This window comes from Idiotropiscis lumnitzeri, unplaced genomic scaffold (assembly GCF_059441095.1).
Source record: "Idiotropiscis lumnitzeri isolate Australia: NSW breed Sydney's pygmy pipehorse unplaced genomic scaffold, RoL_Ilum_1.0 HiC_scaffold_95, whole genome shotgun sequence".
NCBI lineage: Eukaryota > Metazoa > Chordata > Actinopteri > Syngnathiformes > Syngnathidae > Idiotropiscis > Idiotropiscis lumnitzeri.
The window spans coordinates 322011-341491 of NW_028283633.1; the positions used below are offsets into that span (position 1 = coordinate 322011).

Sequence of the window (19481 nt, forward strand, 5' to 3'; positions counted from 1 at the left end):
TGTAAATGTTTGTTAGATGTCGATGTGTGTAAGATGTCTATGTAGAGGTTGGTTAGATGTCGATGTCTATGTAAATGTTTATGATGGATGTCGATGTGTCTGTTAGATGTCCGTGTTTGTTAGATGTGATTGTAATGGTTTATGTTATAGACGTCAATGTAAGTGTCAATGTTAGATGCCCATGCATGTTTGTTAGATGTCGATATATGTGTCATTGTTACATTTCAACGTAAATGTTGTTCGTGCAAGTTTCCAGTCCTCCAGCCACGTGACATCATGTGCGTCAAAGTGATAACTCGTACATTTCACGGAGGGAAAAAAACCAGACACCATTGGTAGTTTTGACCGGGAAAAAAAAAATCATTTATTTTTTTCGAACACCTCATGTCTCTTTCAGCGTAAGAATAAACATGACACGACCAAAATAAAATATACCAACACAGGCAAATATTTAAGGAGCACTCAAGAGATACACTTCAGCTCATTTAATCCCACCTATTTTTACTAACGCAAACCCTTCAATTCTAGCGGCCACAGAATAGTGTGCTATAATGCTATAAAAATATGGAGCCTTTACCTGACAGCGTTTGAATATAACTGAATTCCCATTGCTCACGAAAAACTGAGAAACTAAGAACAAACATTTCAAGCACAAGCTTGACTTGACTTCAACAGTTCTATTTTTTCTTTCGTGACAGCTCAGACATCAAAATAATGCTTTCCTTCTATAAAATAAAAACAGCATGACAAAAGGTGCTGAAATAAACTATATACGGAAGTGCGTGAGTGACAGTGTGTGCATGTGTTTTTGCAACGCATGTGTACACCCCGCCATACAAATTACACAATTCGTTGGGTATGTGGTATACACTTAAAAACAATTGCCTTGGAGCAAGTGAACACAACACGTCTCACACTGTATACATGCTGTAGAAGGGCTGGGCGATATGACCTCAAATCAATATCGCGAGAAATCGAGCAATTTTACCTCAATAACGATAAATGCACAATAAATTCCCACGTGGACTAAAATCAAAATAAATGCAGGAATTGCATATTGACTGTTTTTTTTATTGACCAACTGGTACACTTTACTTTCAATGAAAAATAAAAGTACAAAAATCATTTGTATGAACATTCCAAATAGCTTGCAGGGTTCGCGGTTAACTTTAAAAACTGCTTGCCCATAGGGCAAGTGCCACTAAAATTTGCCTTGCCCGAGTGGCCAAATTACTTGCCCGACTTGGGCAAGTGACAATTTTTTTTCTCTAAGAATAAAATGTTTATGGTTGTAAAATGTGCGCCACAAATGTAAATAAACATATAATCTGATAAGCATAAATTAATCTTGTTTTCATCATCAACCATGAAACCCTACTCACAAGAGCAAATGTATCATCCTGTGCAGTTATTGAAAATGTTAATTGTAGTTTTAATAATTAACAAATCTGCATGTTAAATTGGGAAAATGATATTACAGCAATCCAGATGATCAATTTTAAGTCCAGGAGAGCGTATTAATTGAGGAATCACATGAGTAAATTATGAGTGTGGCAAATTTGTGTATTCCTTTAAGACCAGTGCCTGTGGTGCTGCCTCCATAAGTTTCATAGCATAAACAGAACACAGTCACTGACACTATGTCAGGTCACATCATGGAGCTAATGAATTAACAGCCAATAATCAAATATTACTCCCTTCCTTACTCACAACTGAATTGTCTACTTAAAAATATTCGAGCTATTTTAGTCATGTCAGAGGAATCCGAAATGTTCGGATTTGAACGAACTCGTCGCCACTCGTAAACATGCGCAGAAGGTAAGAAAACTTCCGGCTGTCAATTTTCGGCCAAAATATCGTAGGTTTTTGTTGTGTTTTTCAAACTTCAAATGAGGATGCTACGACAGCGAGTTCCAATACTGCGGGATTTATTGACGTCCACTTTAACTCGACATTCACTGAACTAACTGATCCCCGTAGCGCCCGCCCATTACCCCCGATAAGGCCAATGGACCATACCAAAACATAAGGGGTTGTCTGGGTTAAACCATCACCATACAGTGCACACAAACAGATCACACCACCGTTTTCGTCAAAATTAAAGATATTTGGCTGCTTTAAAAAATGCTTGCCCGGTCGGGCAAGTTGCCCATAATTTTACCTTGCCCGTGGCCAAATTTCACTTGCCCCGGGCAATCGGGAAGCGGTTAACCGCGAACCCTGAGCTTGCTTTGCATGACTTGAACAATGTCACAAAGAAAAAGTGTACCTCTTGCGAAATCTTTTTCTGCAAATAGATTGCGCCAAGATGCTCTCATGATGTAAATAATGGCAAATAAAAAAACGCGAAATAAAATGAAAGAAAATGTCAATGCAAGCCAAATAAACAAGTGGGTATTATCGGGGAAAATGTGCCGTCTCGAGTACTCTGCTGCGCAGTCGCCACTTGTCATCTATGGAATGCACAGTTAGGCTCAATCAGGGATCCATGTTGCGACCCGACCACAAGTCGGATGTAGATGCAAAATGCTTGACATGTCTAAGCTCCCGGCCCGATGTAGTCCATATCGGGAAATACGGCTTTCATGAAGCGTTTAAATCCTGTGCGCGCCACGTAACTAGACGAGCTTTATCTTTAGCTATGTGCTAGGCTATCGCGTCCACCTCTGAGACGTTCTCTCGTATGGTGTCGCCTCCGTTCATGGGCTGTTGTCACTTGTCGAACCTTGCTTCTCACTTTGAACTTTCAGCACAGCATGGTTGTGTTGTGGGTGGTGAGAAAGCTTCTGGATTTGAATCGCCAGCAACGAGAGCGACAGACGGGTGGAGTCACATGACTAGAGGCGCTGTAGCGGTCTTAAAGGGGCATGAACATTGCCGCAGACAAAAGGCTTTTCTTTTTTTATTCATCGAATTTTCCGACATGGGCAAAATGATTTCGGTCATTGTAATAAATTTCGGTAACGGTAAATTTTCGGTTTATCGCCCAGCCCTATGCTGTAGCATGGCTTTCTTTGCCGTGGGTGTCAAATATTTTACTTTGTTTTCAGAGTGCTTACAGACCTCTTGGTTTTGCCTCAAAATAATTGTCTGCAAAGCAGTCTGTGCCATCCGCATCATTGATGTGCAGGAGTAGCTTGTTGGTAATAAATAGCTGCAAGAAGTCCGCTGTTTGCCGCAGCATCCAGTGGTCCAGCGCTCGCAGTGAAAGTCTTGTCTGGCAGCCCGAACCATCCCCAAACATTTCGAGATGCACGCCCACTAAATTCCAGAAATATAAACATGGACAAACTTGACATTCTTCCAGATTCTGTCTCTTTGCATTGTTTTGAAGTTACTCCTGCAACTTTTCCACTTCTTCGATCCTCCCCATTGTCTGAAAAAGAAGTGTATATTTTGATTTGAAATAATGACCTCAACATACCAATACATTTGTTTATCATCTGAACTGGATTATTTTGAAACAACATTTGGGATGGACATCTGGGATTTGTTGTTGTGTATATTCAGAGTAATCCTTTTCTTGTATATAGCTAAAGCAATAGTCGCTGGCCTTGAAAATGGGTACAAGACTTGACCAAATTAAGATGCCATAAGGTCTAATTTGCCCCTTCTCTACCACAACCGATTTAGAGGCCATTAGTAACAGATTTGAGAAGACCACTTTTAAAGATATGAAGCCAGAGCTCGGCACCGGACCCATTTTTATTATTTATTATAATTTTAATGTATTATTGAGCAAATGACACAATATGTCAGTAGTGATTACCACAGAAGTCATGTCAAAATAGTGCAAATTCTGAGGTCGACTTCAAATCAGACAGGCGGAGACGAGCGCCAGAGAAGAGATGAGAATCAGAAGAGATGTTGAAGAAGCTAATAACAAAAAAAACAAAAAAACACATCAAATCTCCATGTAGTAGCAACGGGGATGGCTCATGGGGTCAGGAGAAGTGAGCGGGAGATGGGGAGTATGAGGTGCCGTTGGGGACAAAAGTCAGGAATCGCTTCACACTTCTGAAATGCACTCTTACACACCAGTGAAATTGTTGTTGCTCATGCATACTTATGAAACGCTATCATACATACGAGTGAAACGCTCTCATACACACTAGTGAAATAGTTGTTGCTCATACACTCGTCAAATGCGCTCATACACATAGGTGAAACATTCTCATACACACCAGTGAAAGGCGCTCAGGCACAATTGTGAAATTATTGTTATTCATAAATACAACTGAAACATGCTCATGCCCATACACGAGTGAAATGCTTTCATACAAACACCCACACTGTTGAAAATGCTGTCATGAACACAAGATCGCTTACAAATACTAAAATGTAAAAATTAATCATTTATTTAGCAGGGATGCATGGTGGGCGACTTGTTAGCACGATGGTCTCACAATGCAGAGGTCGCGGGATTGATTCCGGCTTTCCTGTTTGGAGTTTGCATGTTTCCCACACGCCTGCGTGGGTTCTCCGGTTTCCTCCCACATTCCAAACACATGCATGGCAGGTTGTTTGGACACCCTAAATTGGTGTGAGTGTGAGCGCGGATGGTTGTTTGTCTTTGTGTGACCTGCGATTGGCTGGCAACCAGTTTAGGGTGTACCCCACCTACTGCCCCAAGATAGCTGGGATAGGCTCCAGCACCCCCCGCAACCCTTGTGAGGAGAAGCCGTACAGATAATGGATGGTGGGATGGCATTCATAATGGACGGCCGCCACGGTGGGCGACTTGTGAGCACGATGGTCTCACAATGCAGAGGTTGTGGGATCAATTCCGGCTCCGGCCTTCCTGTGTAGAGTTTGCATGTTCTCCCAAGCCTGCGTAGTTTTCTCTGAGTTCGCCAGTTTCCTCGCACATTGCAAAAACATGCATCCATTTACTCTGATGCCAATGTTTTCTGTACCTTATGGCAGATTTTTCTCTTTGCCGAAGACTATTAGCACTTGTAGAGCGAGGACCTGTGCCACAGTCGTCAACTGCACCCTAAAATCAGATCATTTTGTATTTTAGACATTACACACTACACAGTTAAAGATGGTCCAAAAAAGAAAAATGGATTAATGTATTTCAACTTACATAATACTCTTTAAAGAGCTGACCAGCTCATTCCCAGAGGTACGTATTGGGGCGTATTGGTCGTCTTTACAGAAGACTCCAGGAGGTAACTCAGGTTTGACCTTCAGCCACAACAGAGTGTTGGGTGTGAGTGCTTCCAAGTCGTTGAGGTCGGAAGATGTCCTTGTGATAGGCCTGCTGTTTATAACTGCTTCAGCCTCACCAAGCAAGGTATATTGACTTTCTTCACCCGAAATTTGTTCTTTTACAGTGACATTCAGGATTTTTCTCACAGACCAAATAAGTCGCTCACAGCTTCCTCCGTGGTGGGAACCTGCTGGGGGATTGCTATGCCACTGAATACCTTTTTGCAGCAAGTGTTTCTCGATTTACTTAGTGTTCCATTCTTTGATTGATTTCTTCATTTCACTGTCAGCTGATCTAAAGTTGGTTCCGTTATCAGAATACATCTCTCTCACTTGTCCTCTTCTGACAAGAAATCTTCGGATTGCGTTGAGACAAGCATCTGTGTCACGTGAAGATGCAATTTCCAGATGTACGGCTCGTACAGCGAGACATGTAAAAATCACGCCGTATCTCTTTACTTGTCCTCTAACCCTACTTACTTAGAATGGACCAAAATAATCAACGCCAATTCTCTTGAAAGGCGGATCGTCAGGTAGCACTCTTCTGATGACTCTAGCAGCTCGAGGTATCCAAAACTGTTGATGCAGATTAGCCATCATGTGGTTCCTTCCAGCGTGAGCTGTAATCTCATGAATGTATCTCAGGACTAGCTTTGTGTTATGTGAATCCTTGGCAAGATGGCTTGCTGTTTTGCTGTTTCAGGCATGGCTGCGTGGCTCAACTGTCCACCAACCCTCATGACACCATCTTGAAGTACTATATTGAACTTGTAAAGTGGGCTACTTTTCTTCACCCTTTTTTGTTTTTCAAATATGGCTAAATCTTTTTTGAAACTTCGCCTTTGACAGTATTTCACAAGTTCTCTTTCTGCTTTATCCAAGTCGTCGCAGGTCAAATACTTTCCTTTGACAGTTCTCTTGAATAAATTCATCTTGCCTTCTTCACCTAATGTGATTAACTCCTTTCTATTTTCCTTTACTCTGTCAGTAAGTCTTTCAGCTTTAGAAACCAGGCTACGGCCTGCTTCAATGCTGTCCAAGACGAATAATGGTTCATCCACTGGCCCAGAGAATCTTTGGGCTACAGTGACTGAATTACATGCACTTGAGTCACTCATTTGACCTCCAGGTCATTAATTGGTAATTTGAAGTGGTTTTTGTGTTTAACTAAATTCCTGGACACTGCCTGATTTTTTTCAGAGCTGTACAACCACTAGAAAGGGTGGTTCCCACAATGTGAGTTTTGCTCAGGTGGCCCAACAATGTCACAAAAACAAGTAGGGGTGTGTGTGTGTGTTTGTATAAGCTACATGTTGGGGACCAACATCGGACAGCACACCCACTGTAGGGGACCAAAATTTTTGTGGGGACCAAAAATCTGGGCCCCACAAAAAAGAGCATTGAATTCAGTGATAAGAAGCTCAGGGGGAGGTCCTGTCAAAGTTTCAGGGCTTCCCAGGAAGGTCACAAAAACAAGACGAGTGTGCTAGAAATGTGTGTGCGGAAAAATTACTCAGGATCGCTGTCTAGTGGTCGGTCGGTACTGCACTTACGCACACTTCACACACTCGGCTGGTCTGCTTTATGTCAGGCAGCCACCCTCCCCTCCCCCACAGCCCAACCCGAAAAATTGAGATGTTAGTTAAGTATTTATTCCTATTATTGAGTGAGATTACATATTTTTACTTGGCAGCTGGCACAACAGCTAAGCTTGGAGCACAGTTATTGCAAAATAAAATAAATAAACAGTAACAACAATAACGATTGTTAATATTGTTATACTTTATAGCGTAACCTATTTATACTAATTTTCTGTATGCAATTTCAAGTGCAACTAATATAGTTGTGCATATAGATAGCCACCAAACTCCATACATTAGATAAAAATAAGAGCCACGATGTTAACCAATTAACAGTTCAAGAAAAAAGCAGACATCCAAGAACTTGCTTTGTTACTTTTGCGTGGCCAGAACTACAAACCCCAAAGCAGAGCAAACCCAAAACATCAGAGAAAGTACAATACTTTTGTCAAGGAGTGGTGCTGCTGCTTTGCGATCGCTGCCACCATAGTGAACGCGCTACCACATTCGTGCACACGCACACATGCCACACACCTGTTTTCCACGTCCTGTCAGTCCACTCCGTCGGTCCACATTTATTTCGTTGGTCAGCCATCACGGTTGGGTGCGCACTAGATCGCTGTTAAACCATCTTCTACGCCACAGTCCTCGTGTTCAACAAACATTTCTCCCGAACTCGCCTACCATGCACAACTCTCCACTTTCAAACCGAGCGCCGCTGTTACTTCCGGGTTTTTAGCGCCAAGCACTTGACGCTAGCGTGTGACGTCATGGCGAAATACTAGGTTTTAAAATAAAAATTTTCTTTTTTTTGTACAGTCTAAGTGCATGGGGTTATGATAGATCGAATGAGTATACCTTTATGTACTCACTAACATTTATGTTGATCATAAAATGTTGTTTTGATGAAGAAAACTGTTATTTTTTAGAATCAATTGGCTTAGGGCACTTGGGCAAACTACGGCCCGGGGGCCACTTGTGGCCCGTTAAACGTTTCAACCCAGCCCCCCAAACTTGAAAAAAATTAAATGAATAAGCCTTGTTAATGGTTTATTTTCTAAATACTGTGGTTTTTCAAAGACATATATATTGTTGTAATGCTTTTGTTCACTTTCGTTTAAAATTAAATGTATTTTAGGACTCATTGTGCCCCCCCCCCCTCCCAATCAAAAAGTTTGCCCATCCCTGGCATAGTGGATGGGCCGAGGAGTTTAAAAGGCACACATCATGCATTTTTCAGTCAGTTTTAGCCAGGGCTTGGTATGGGGAAGACCAGCTGGTTTACATGTAATCATTAAATTTTCCCAAGTTTTATTTAAGTTAATTGGACAAAACAAAAAAACGCAATATTCTTCTGCCAGAGAGTATGTAATATTCTTCTGCCATTTTATTGTAGAGGGCCATTTTGAGCCCCTAACAATATTATTCAACCAAGAGATCATGAGTCGTCGCCCACTTACTTTCTGAAGTCAGCTGGGATGTCACGGCTGTGACCCTCGTGAGGATAAAGTGGTTCAGATGGAAAAGTAGGACTAAGGGCTTTTTCTCAGGTTTCCATGCGCAAATCCATGTATATTAGGTTAATTGGAGACTCTAAATTCTCTACTCATCAAATGACATTCGTGACCCTGATGGATAGATAAAATAGATTATTAATCTGCCATGGGAAGTCCAAGGTGTCTGGTAGAAAGAAATGCATTCATACACTCATTACACAGTCAACCAAGCAAAGACACAAAGCCTAGGGCAGGGGCGGGCAAACTTTTTGATTGGAGGACCACAATGGGTTCTAAAATATGACAGAGGGGCCGGACCAGGAGCAGATGGATGGAGTGTTTTGGAAACCTCACCTCATCTGAGAAAAAAAATACATTTAATTTTATATGAAAGTGAATAAAAGCATTCCAACAATAATATTTGTCTTTGAAAACCACAGTGTTTAGAAAATAAAACATTAACAAGGTTTATTCATTAAATTTTTTTCAAGTTCGGCGGCCCGGATTAAAACTTTTAACGGGCCGCATGTGGCCCCCGGGCCGTAGTTTGCCCTCGCCTGGCCTAGGGCATAAACACATACATGTAATATCCAATCCGCTTATTCTCACAAGGATAGCGTGCTGGAGCCTACCCAGCTGTCAACGGGCAGTAGGCGGGGCACACCCTGAAGTGGTTGCCAGCCAATCGCAGGGCACGCAAAGACGAACAACCATCTGCGCTCAAACTCACTCACAAATGCAACCTCCACACAGGAAAGCTGGGTCCCGGGATCGAACCCTGCACCTTGGGACTGCGAGCCGGATGTCCTAACCAGTCTTAACTCATTAAATACCAGCCATTTTCACTGGAGCAACCCACTCAATCCCAGAGTTTTCCTGGGTTTTGACTAATATTGCAAGGCCCACAGAATATTGTATTCTAATGCTATATAGACATGGAGCACACCCGAAGAAAGATGAGACTCTCTTCTTTCAACAGAAAAAAAATGTTTGTTCCTATCTTTTTCCATTCTTGAACAATCGGCATTTGAAAATAGCTAAATTTCATGAAAACTCCAATCCCTGGGGAAAAAACTGAGAAAATGAGCTTTTTGTAAACTGATGCATTTTGACCATAATTTGAACTTTGACACTATTATTTATGGCTTTTATGACACCTCTAACATCTAAATAATGCATGCCTTCTATAAAATAACAAAAAAAAGCACAAAAAATATGTTTTTGATAAAATAAATTTATTTGCACATAACACTAAACGACTGAACTGTTGAACTATGTACAAAAATGAAATACATCAGTGTCATACATACTTTTTTTTTGTGTGATATAAAATAAAACAGTTGCCTTGATGCAAGGGCACACAACATAGTTCACACCACATTCTTGTTTCACTCCGTTTGCCTTTGCGCAAACAGACCCGACACTTTCGTTGTGGTCTGGCTTTGCTGGTCCGTGGAAAATAGGCGAGCTTGTGTTTGTCCACTGGGGTTTGTGTGAAAATAATTGTCTGGGAAGTGATTGCTGGCATCCGCGATGTGCTGCAGAAGCTCATCCGTGAGAAACAGCTGCAGGAAATCAGCTGGCTCCTCAGACTCCAAATGGGCAGCGGCATTCAGTGGTCCAGGGGTTGCTGTAAAGTCGATTTTCCTCGGTTGCCATCCAGTGTGACGCCATCCGGAACCACTGCTTCCTGATGCACAACCTGTAAATTACAGAAATATAAACAATTGGAAATATATATTTATTGCTGCATTTTATTGCTGGCGTGTGAAGTTTCATATTATAATTTACCTTTCTTTACACCAACAAGACGAGGAGGAACTTTCTTGCCGCGGGATGCACAATCTGTGAATTTTAGAAAGTATGCATGATTACCACACCATTCAGTATTGTTGTTTCCTCGTCGGGGAGGAGATACGCTCGCGTCTAACTGCACATTTATGCGACATTTTCTGCCCGCAAGATGCATGATATGTACAATAAAAGCATGAGGGGTAAAACCACATGTTCAATGGTAACTTGCGAGCGCTTACCTCCTCGTTCGGGGGGATCTGGTGAGGACTCTCAGCTGCTTTGGCTATTGTCCGAAGGCAGGCGATGCAGGCCGCAAGGCACGCGCACCCTCTTTAGACGCCTGTTTGTTGTGACGACGACGAAGCGTCATCCTCTCAACCAAAGCGTCTCCATCGCCTTGATGCTTTTAGGAAGCTTTTTTTTACAAAAACGCATTCCTCGATCGTCATTTGCTTGGAGGATTTCATTGCTAACGCTACTAATGCGACTGCTGCTAGTGCTGCCGATGCTGCTGCTACCCACGCTGCTCTCCACACTTATAAGTCTACCCCAGGATCCCGCCCCCCATTTGTACCTCTGGCGCAGATTCAAGGCGGATCTTTTGCACCTCTGCCCCCTGCTGGGTGATTTTTACATGATTCACAATGCGGACAAGGCTGATTCTCAGTCAGAGGTTGCATCAGACCCTTATGTACACTATGACGTAAAAAAGACAGGAAACGTACTTATACGTCTTTGGTAGAGGGCGCCATTGCATTAAAAGACGTCTTTGTACGTCTAAGGGAGTAAATGAGTTGAACAAAGTACAGGGTCCTTCACCTGACTACAGATGATCTTCTGGGGACTTTATTTGGTTTTAATCACTTTTGGGGTCTGTATCTATGCACACTCCCTGGTTTTGCTACCTTCCCGGGTACCACATACACACTGCTTAGTTTCTCTGCCTTCGTGGGTACCACATACATATTGCTTGGTTTCTCTGCCTTCCTGGGTACGACATACACACTGCCTGGTTTTGCTACCTTCCTGGGTACCAGTCACACAAACGTCAGACGACTCAGCACATACCGACTGTCTCAGCACTACACACTTTCACTCCAAGGCAGTGCTGTGAACCAACTTACTGACAAGAGGTAGTATTTAGAATTTTAAAAAGTGCTTGAAAGGTTTTGTTCATGTAAAACCAACAGATTATGACATTATTATTATTATTTAAATCAGTATTAAACAGCATCAGCATAGGTTAAAGATATTATACAGACTATATACGATAAAAAAATACTAAACCACCCTTGCTTTTCCGTCATTTCTTGTATAAGTTAACACACAGATGTATAACATTTGTTTATACAAATATAACGATTAAAAAGTAGCTGATTAGAGTTTTAATTTTGTATTCATTAATCTGTAATAAAAATGGACATATTTTGGTTAATAAAATTAACAAGAAATAAAAGTAAAGGGTGTTCTAATACTTTTTTCAAGATTGTCCTAACATACATTTAATGTTTACAGTATATGTCTTCGGAAGAAGCGCAGCATTAGATTTTTTTTTTTGTTCTCTCTCTTTGACTTCTGAATTTGAATTTCTGTCACAGATGTGCTTGAATTCTATTTTGGATGATTTGTGTTAAACTGCACAAATATTTGAAGAGCCATAGAATTCAAGAATCACACCAGTGCTGCTACTCCTCCGAACGGGTGAACGCCCTTGATTAACAACCTGCGTTGAGGTGGCTTTTGAGATTCGTGGTGTGGGAGAAAAATCTCTGAAGGCATTCTTAGACTTCAAGAGAGGGTCCACAATTTTCAAAGATTCACTTCCGTCTGAATCAGAGGCCTCACTTGTATCCGGAATATATTCATCTCCACTGTCATCTGAGTTGGAGTAATAATGCTTATCCATTCCAAAGTCAGCCTGTTTTTTTAATCTAAAAAACAACAACAACGAAATATAAAGGATAGAAGGCAGGAGACCAATAAAATATATGCAATTTGCTTGTAAGATTCCCTGAAATCTATATGGGTTGTTTACCTGTATACTTTTGGTCCTCCTGAGCCTTGGGATAGTAATATGGTCTGGGTCTGAGGCGCAAAGTTCAGGGGCAGGATTTGACAATGATTCGTCAGAATCTGTGTCGTTATTCCAAGGAAGATTCAGCCCATATTTTTTGTCCAAGGGAGGAGACTGGGTTGCATCAGAGTCCAAGAGAAAATTGAGAACCCATTAAATACTTAATCCCCAGAGGAATCTGCACAGAAAAAGGTCTTAATTCTATTTGAAAAAAAAAAAAAACTAAAATATTGATGAATGATATGACAAAATAATGTAATAACAAAATTAATTGACCGTAACAAAAAGCTCCCGGGAGGAAAACTACATTAAATGTTTTTTTAACAGGGCAGTGAAAATATTGGAAAATAAAAACGATAATAAATAAAATAATATAAAAAAAGAATTCAATGTGTATCGATGGACCCATATGAAATACTTATATCGCTATGTACTTATCAGCCATATCGCCCAGCCCAATATGTAACTGCAACTTCAAAACCTCGGGCCATAACAGGATTGTAACATGGGATGCATATCTTCATTCCTAAATTTGTAGATCCCGAGGAGGCTGCTCAATGGTCCTGGTAATCTAAACCTCAACCAATTCGGTCACAGCCAATGTTCTCCATCCTTGTTAAGAAGTTTTGAAATGATTTAATAGATATACTATTGCAAACTATACCAGAATTTTAGACATTTTAAACTTTTGATCACAATTTTACCTATTTTCTAAAAATCTGAAGAATCCACATGCCAAATCACCTGCTGTAGACACATAGGTTCTGTTCTGACAGATAATTCAGTTACAGGTTGTGTACTTAAAGCCAATAAGAGGGCAATGCAGCAGTCGACAACCTGACGAAAGCTTAAGTCTCCCAATGAGAGAACTGTAGTGGCTGGTAGGTTCTTAGATTGTAACATAGTAAAGACATATACTAGGCATAACTGTATATCATATGATGATGAGGGAAAATATTATTAGCTACGATTTATGTCCAGATATAGTAGAAAACTTGTCCAACCAGCACAGGTCTATCTAACTGTAATTTTAACATCTCAAGACACGACAGGATGACCACATGATACGCATACCTCCTTTTCAGAGTCTGTCAAAACTTGAGAAGGCTGCTTCGATGTTCTGGTGGCATCAACCTCAGCCGATTCAGTCATTGTCGGTTGTCCTCCATCCTAATGAACAAGTTGAATATTAATTTAATGAATTAAAAAAAGAAAATGGATCAGAATTTTACACATTTTAGGCTTTGGCCACCCAAAACAAAAACTAACAAGTTCACGAATGAAACAAAACCAATTACTTTAGCGCATGACAATTAATCTTCAGTAGAGATATGTTGTGACTGATATTTCAGTCACAGGTTGTCTTTTGAACGCCACCAGGGGCGCAATGGAGCACAGGACAGCCAAAAGTCTTCTTGTCGGACACCTGTAGTGGCTGGTAGGTTCTAAGATTATAACATAGTAAAGGCACATACAACTCCTAACTGTATTTCATATGATAATGAAGGAAAAGATGATTAGCTATGATTTATGTCAACAATAAAAATGGCTCTACGGGGTCCCCACAAACACAAACCTGACAGTTGGGTGTCAGATGGCCAACATACCTGACACGCAATTCAACTCAACTGGACCCCACAACACAAGAAAAAGCTGAGTGAGCCTCAAACCAGACATACACATTCACTGACAAATATCCTGTGACACCAGATATATTAGAAGTCTTGTCTAATCAGCACACGTCTATCTAACTGCAATTTTAACATCTCGAGACACGACAGGATGAGTACACGATACGCATACCTCCATTTCTGAGTCTGTAAAGCCTGGAGGAGGCTGCTTCGATGTTTTAGTAGCATCATAAATTTATTGAATTAATTATATTTGAGGTTGGATAAGATTTTTACACATTTTAAGCCTTAGCCACCCAAAACAAAACATAAGCTCATGAATGAAATAAAACTAATTAATTTCGCCCATGCCAATTAATCTTCTGTAGACGCGTGTTGTGACCAGTGTTGTTTTTGGCAGGCATTTTAGATTTTGTCCAAGTCATTTGGACAAAGTGCTGATTTGTTTACATCACATTTAGTCATCCCAATTCGTTATAGTTTTAGTCCAGTTTTAGTCAACGAAAACTAAAAAAAGGGTTTTAGTCCAGTTTTAATCGACGGAAACGCAAAAAAAGTTTTACCCTAGTTTTCGTCAATTTATTCACAAAGGTTTTAGTCCAAGCGGCACGGTGGCCCAACTGGTTAGCAGGATGGCCTCACAATATTGAGGTCGTAGGTACGATTCTGGCTCCGGCCTTCCTGCGTGGGTTTCCTCTGGGTAATTCGGTTTCCTCCCATATTCTTAAAACATGCATGGCAAGTTGCTTGGACACTCTAATTGCCCCTAGGCATGAGTGTGAGCGTGGATGGTTGTTCGTCTATGTATGCCCTGCGATTGGCTGGACACCAATTCAAGGGTGTACCTCGCCTACTGCCGAAGACAGCTGGGATCGGCTCCAACACCCCCCGCGACCCTAGTGAGGAGAAGCGGTACAGATAACGGATGGATGGATGGATGGGTTTAAGTCCATTTGAGTTAAAACAAGGCATTCAAGGTTTCCACCCAATAACAAAGACTTTTGGATGGACTACAAAGGATTCTTCATTACAAACAGAAAAAAGTGGCAACAGTGGAATCAATGCTCACTGCTCCAAAATAAGCAGAGAAGCAAAACATTTTGTTGGGCAACTGTTGTGGCTTTATTTCACTAAAAGCAACATAAAATAATTTATGAACCACATGCTAACAATTTTGTCTCGTCAACGAAAAAAATTCATGTACATCACGTCATGTTTTCGTCATAAAAGAACCTCGTTTAGCTTGTCATCGTCATTAAAAAAGGGGCGTTAACGAAGTATTTTCGTCATAGTCATCAGTGACGAAAACAACACTGGTTGTGACTGATATTTCAGTCCCAGGTTGTCTCCTGAACACCACCAATTGGGCAAGGGGGCGCAGGAAAGCCTGGGGTCTTCTATTTTTACAGTATAGAAAGGCTAAATATCAAATTGAAACAGTGTTTTATATCATGAATATACAGGGTTGGTGCTGGTTCTGGTAGGGAAACCACAACATAAAGATGTCCTTAATTAGTCCCACAATGGGGATATTTGCAATATGGCATATGATGGCCTAACAGGGCCACCGCCCAGAAAAGAGTAACGCAGAACTTTGTAATACTGTCACTCCCTGACCAGTTCGTTGTTCCTGAAGAGCCAAACTTTGACTCAGACCCACAAATTTGAATTACAGATAGTGGACAATGGAGAACTCCCCCAGTCAGTCAGCATGTTCAACTTCCATAGAAACCTCAACATACATTTATTAGATTGCCAAACTAATTGGAAACTACATCACCAGAACACCACAAGTGGGCTCTGTTATTGTACTTAAAGATGCATCTTACAAACCTGTGTTCTCCAAGGCCAGCTGGTCCATAGTCTTAAGTTATTTCTTCGCCAACATCAATGTCTCGGAGCGCAAACAGACAGAGGTGTGGTCTGTCCTCTGTTGTCTTCTTCTTCATTTTACAGTTGGGGTGCATGTGGTCATCATTAACCAGTCTTCCCAGACTGCCATCTTCTTGAGCGGCATCAACACTTAAAATAGATTTAAAAAAAAAAAAAAACAATTATTCAATCAATGTCAGAAATTAATCTTTGAGACAATCTTGTGTACACAAAACATAAAAATAGGAAATCCACAATTTTTAAATCTTCTAAATCAAATCATACAAGAAATTTCTATTGGAATCAGACCCTATTAACAGCTTGTCTTTGAGACTTCATGGTCTATATTTTCATTTGTACAGATTCAACGCATGAATAAAAGTAATTACCGTATTTTCGCAGTCATAAGCAAACAAAGCTTGTCAGTCGATGCGTCCATTAAATGGACAAAGTACCACTCACGTCCATCAGCCCTTGTCATCAACGAGCTGTTGGAAGTGCATGTTAGCACACCCTGCTGGGCAAAGAGTGAGTTGTCCATGCTTACAATCGACCGTGACAAATACACCATCTGACTATAATGTTTGGGTGATGGTGTTGGAAAAAGCTGGACAAAGGGCAGCTGTCCACAATGTTTTAGTCTGTCTTATCATTTATGTTATTGCAAGCAAGAAACGTCCCAGGTTTAGACAACAGACAAAAAGTCCAAAGCATAACAGCACATCTCTTTAAACAGCCATGCAAATCTCTCTAAACAGCTATGGGATTGTGGGTCTCTGCTCCCAGAATGCATTGCTTGAATTAGCTAAGGCTGAGTGGCTTTTGTATTATTTTCATTTTTTTTGGGTATATTGATGGCATGAGAGATACATGTTTGTGTTAATCTTATTTCTATGTTTCATTGTTTGCTTGTATGATGAGTTTTTTATTTTTTTTTGAAACCGTGACTCTAAGGAGTGTGGTGAGCAGCCAAGTCCCTCCCCTGACGTTGCTTTGTAGGCTATTGCCAATGCACCTAATATTGGCCTGAGCCATTGTCAGCTATTGTCAATAGAGACTTGGCGTCTGCTGCAACAATGGGGTGATTGCTCATGTTATTGGGGCATAGTAGGCTGCTATCGGCTGTGTCAGTGTGGGCAGCTCTGCCAAGTTCATGCTATGCTAACAGCAGCTGTGCTATCGTCTTGTCAGGCGGTGCGTCCAGTATATGTTACAAAGACAGAAATAGCGGCCTCAACAGGTGTTGCGCCCTTTGACACGGCGCGTCTTTTGGGTGCGAAAATACGGTATACATTTTTGCTTAGAGAATGATTTTTCCCCTAACACTTATGGGATGAGTATGTGTTTATTTTTTTAAATAAAAACAAAAATAAGATAACATCTCAATCTTTGCCTCACCTCCAAGTTTTTTCTTGCCGGCGGAAGTCAAACAAAAAGACAGTGCCTCTTCCATCCATCTTCCTGCGTTGAGATTTATCAGAATCTATCAATTTTCCTCTGTACTCCATAATAAAGAATAAAGTCGTCTTTCCTGAAAGGGGCCTTGGTAAATACTCCTCGACCTAGTTAACAGGGAAATCAAGATAGCTTCGTCATATTTTTAAGCACACAAATAAGGAGTCATCATATTCATTTGGGCCACTATACTAATGTAGGGTGGTTTGAAACATTGCTTCTTGTGAGGGATAGAGCAGAGCCCTTCTTTATGATTTTAAAGGAACAGACCAGCCAAAATTCATTTTCCAGCATTGCATTAGCCAGTATGTATTAGGACTGAAAGTACAAATGTCAATGGCACCTGGTTACGTAAAAAAAAAACTTTAAGATTATTTAGTTTCATAACAATGACATACACTGTATACACAGTCATATTGGATCGCGTCACGTGATCTCTGTGACGTATAACGTGCTTTACACTAGACTATCAATATCGGACTTGTTCACTGGTCTATTGTGGTATAAAAATGCCGGAGGGCGTCATCAAGTACAGCCTTAATTTAGGTAGAACTCCTACCATCAGGTTTCACGCTCACTGAAATAACTTGAAACTGACAAAAGAAAAGGTCAAGACACTCTTAATGTAAAATAACCACTTAAAAAACGATGTCAGCTTGGTTATCAGAAAACAATAATATATCTTAGCAAAAGCGTTAACATCATACCTTTAAATGAGTTTATATACTTCGCTTCTAACTCTGCAGTCTTGTCCAGACCCTTGACTGCATGTTCAATAGTATCCTGCTTTGGGGACTTCCTGCATCTCAGGGAAGGCATTGTTTATTCTATAAAGAAAAAAGACAGTTTTGTGTTGAGAATTATTAATACTATAGGCTAAATGGAGTTTTAACAATATCAGTGTAAGAAAAATAAATTATAAATTAAAAAAATATCAATCCCTCCATCCCAATTAATGATTTCAACCATAATAGTTTATATTGAAGTTTAAACAACAGACAGACAGATTTATGCAGTGTGACTACAAAAATCTTACCAAAATTGCATTCACAGTAACCTTTGCTTTAAGAATCATGTAATTAACCAGTGAACATCGTGTCTTACACAAAAATTAATGACAGAAATTATCATGGTACTTGCATTCTGTTGTTCTATAACAAAAGTGCAAGCTGTTAGCTCCGCAAAGCTAACGCAACAAGCTAGCGTCCCTCGTGCTCACATTCAATGCAAACCTGACCACCGGATGAAAATACGCGTCGGTTTAGTTCTTTAAATGAGTAAAAGCACCATGACGTTTTATAATTATTCAATGCTTAACTGGAGCTCGTCAATTATGTCGATGTAGGAGCACATGTTTGCTAGGCCAGTGTTGTAGGCCCACATCCATGGTGCTACTTTGTATAGTGTTTTCCACACAACTATCTCTAACCATGAACAAATGCACTCGAGGCATGTTTTGAATAAAAACAAACGAAAAACACTTACCTCTCCGTTTCAACAGCAGTTCGAACTTCGAAGTGGTGATATTCTCCAGCGTTAAGCACCTGCTCGAACTGCGAATAGGTCAAATTCAACAGCGTCTTTTTTCTGTCTTAATAAGGACGCGATGAGAGGAGGAGCGCTTGCCTTTTCGTCAGCACGCCCCGCGCGGGTGGTGCTGCTTTATCACTCTCTATCTGTGCCCGCCCGCCGGCATGTCGATAGAAAAATAATATTCCTTCAAACATTACTTTCATCTTCTTAACGTTTTGTAGTGAATTTAACAGGTTCACCACTTTTTTCAAATACACCAATGGAAAACAGGTCTTAATTGAGGAAACATACAAAGAGCGTCTCACAAACACCTTATGATGAGCAATGTAATTTGATCACGTTTTTTGTCACTGCCTGGACGTCGGTTCACTGGCCTGGTGGCAGTGGCTTGTAGACACTGTCACTGAGTGGGAACGGATCTCAAGGTGGGTCAAACTAACCCAAGCAGTGGATCGGTCCGTTTTTTAAATTTATTAATTTTTTTATTTTATGTATTTATTTATTATTTAATACAAGGGCTTCGGCTCACTACCAGTGGGCGGGACCAAAGAATTTGGGTTTCCTTTGAGCTAGGAGGCAGTCAAAGGCAGTCCAATCCCCGGCAACATAAAGCGCCTAGCTCTGGGGACATGGAATGTCATTTCTCTGGTAGGGAATGAACCCGAGCTGGTGTGTGACTAGACCAGTGGTTCTCAATTATTTCCTGTCATGCCCCCCCTACCAAGAAGAAAACAATTCGCACCCCCCCCACCACAATTTTTTTTTACATTTCGTACTAATGTACATGTTCTTTGCATATTAATGTTAGATTGTCAATAAAATATCTTACCTT

General features: G+C 40.7%; 1 long non-coding RNA gene across 1 annotated transcript; it reads right to left on the bottom strand.

Annotated features, from left to right (window-relative positions):
* Positions 1–12127: 12127 nt before the first annotated feature.
* LOC148315569 (uncharacterized) lies at positions 12128–18737 on the bottom strand. Its single transcript, XR_015840800.1, has 6 exons — positions 18602–18737; positions 17824–17943; positions 17060–17223; positions 15623–15811; positions 13233–13328; positions 12128–12272 (listed from the first exon to the last, which is right to left on the bottom strand). It is a non-coding gene; the product is annotated as an uncharacterized LOC148315569 (long non-coding RNA).
* Positions 18738–19481: the final 744 nt, after the last annotated feature.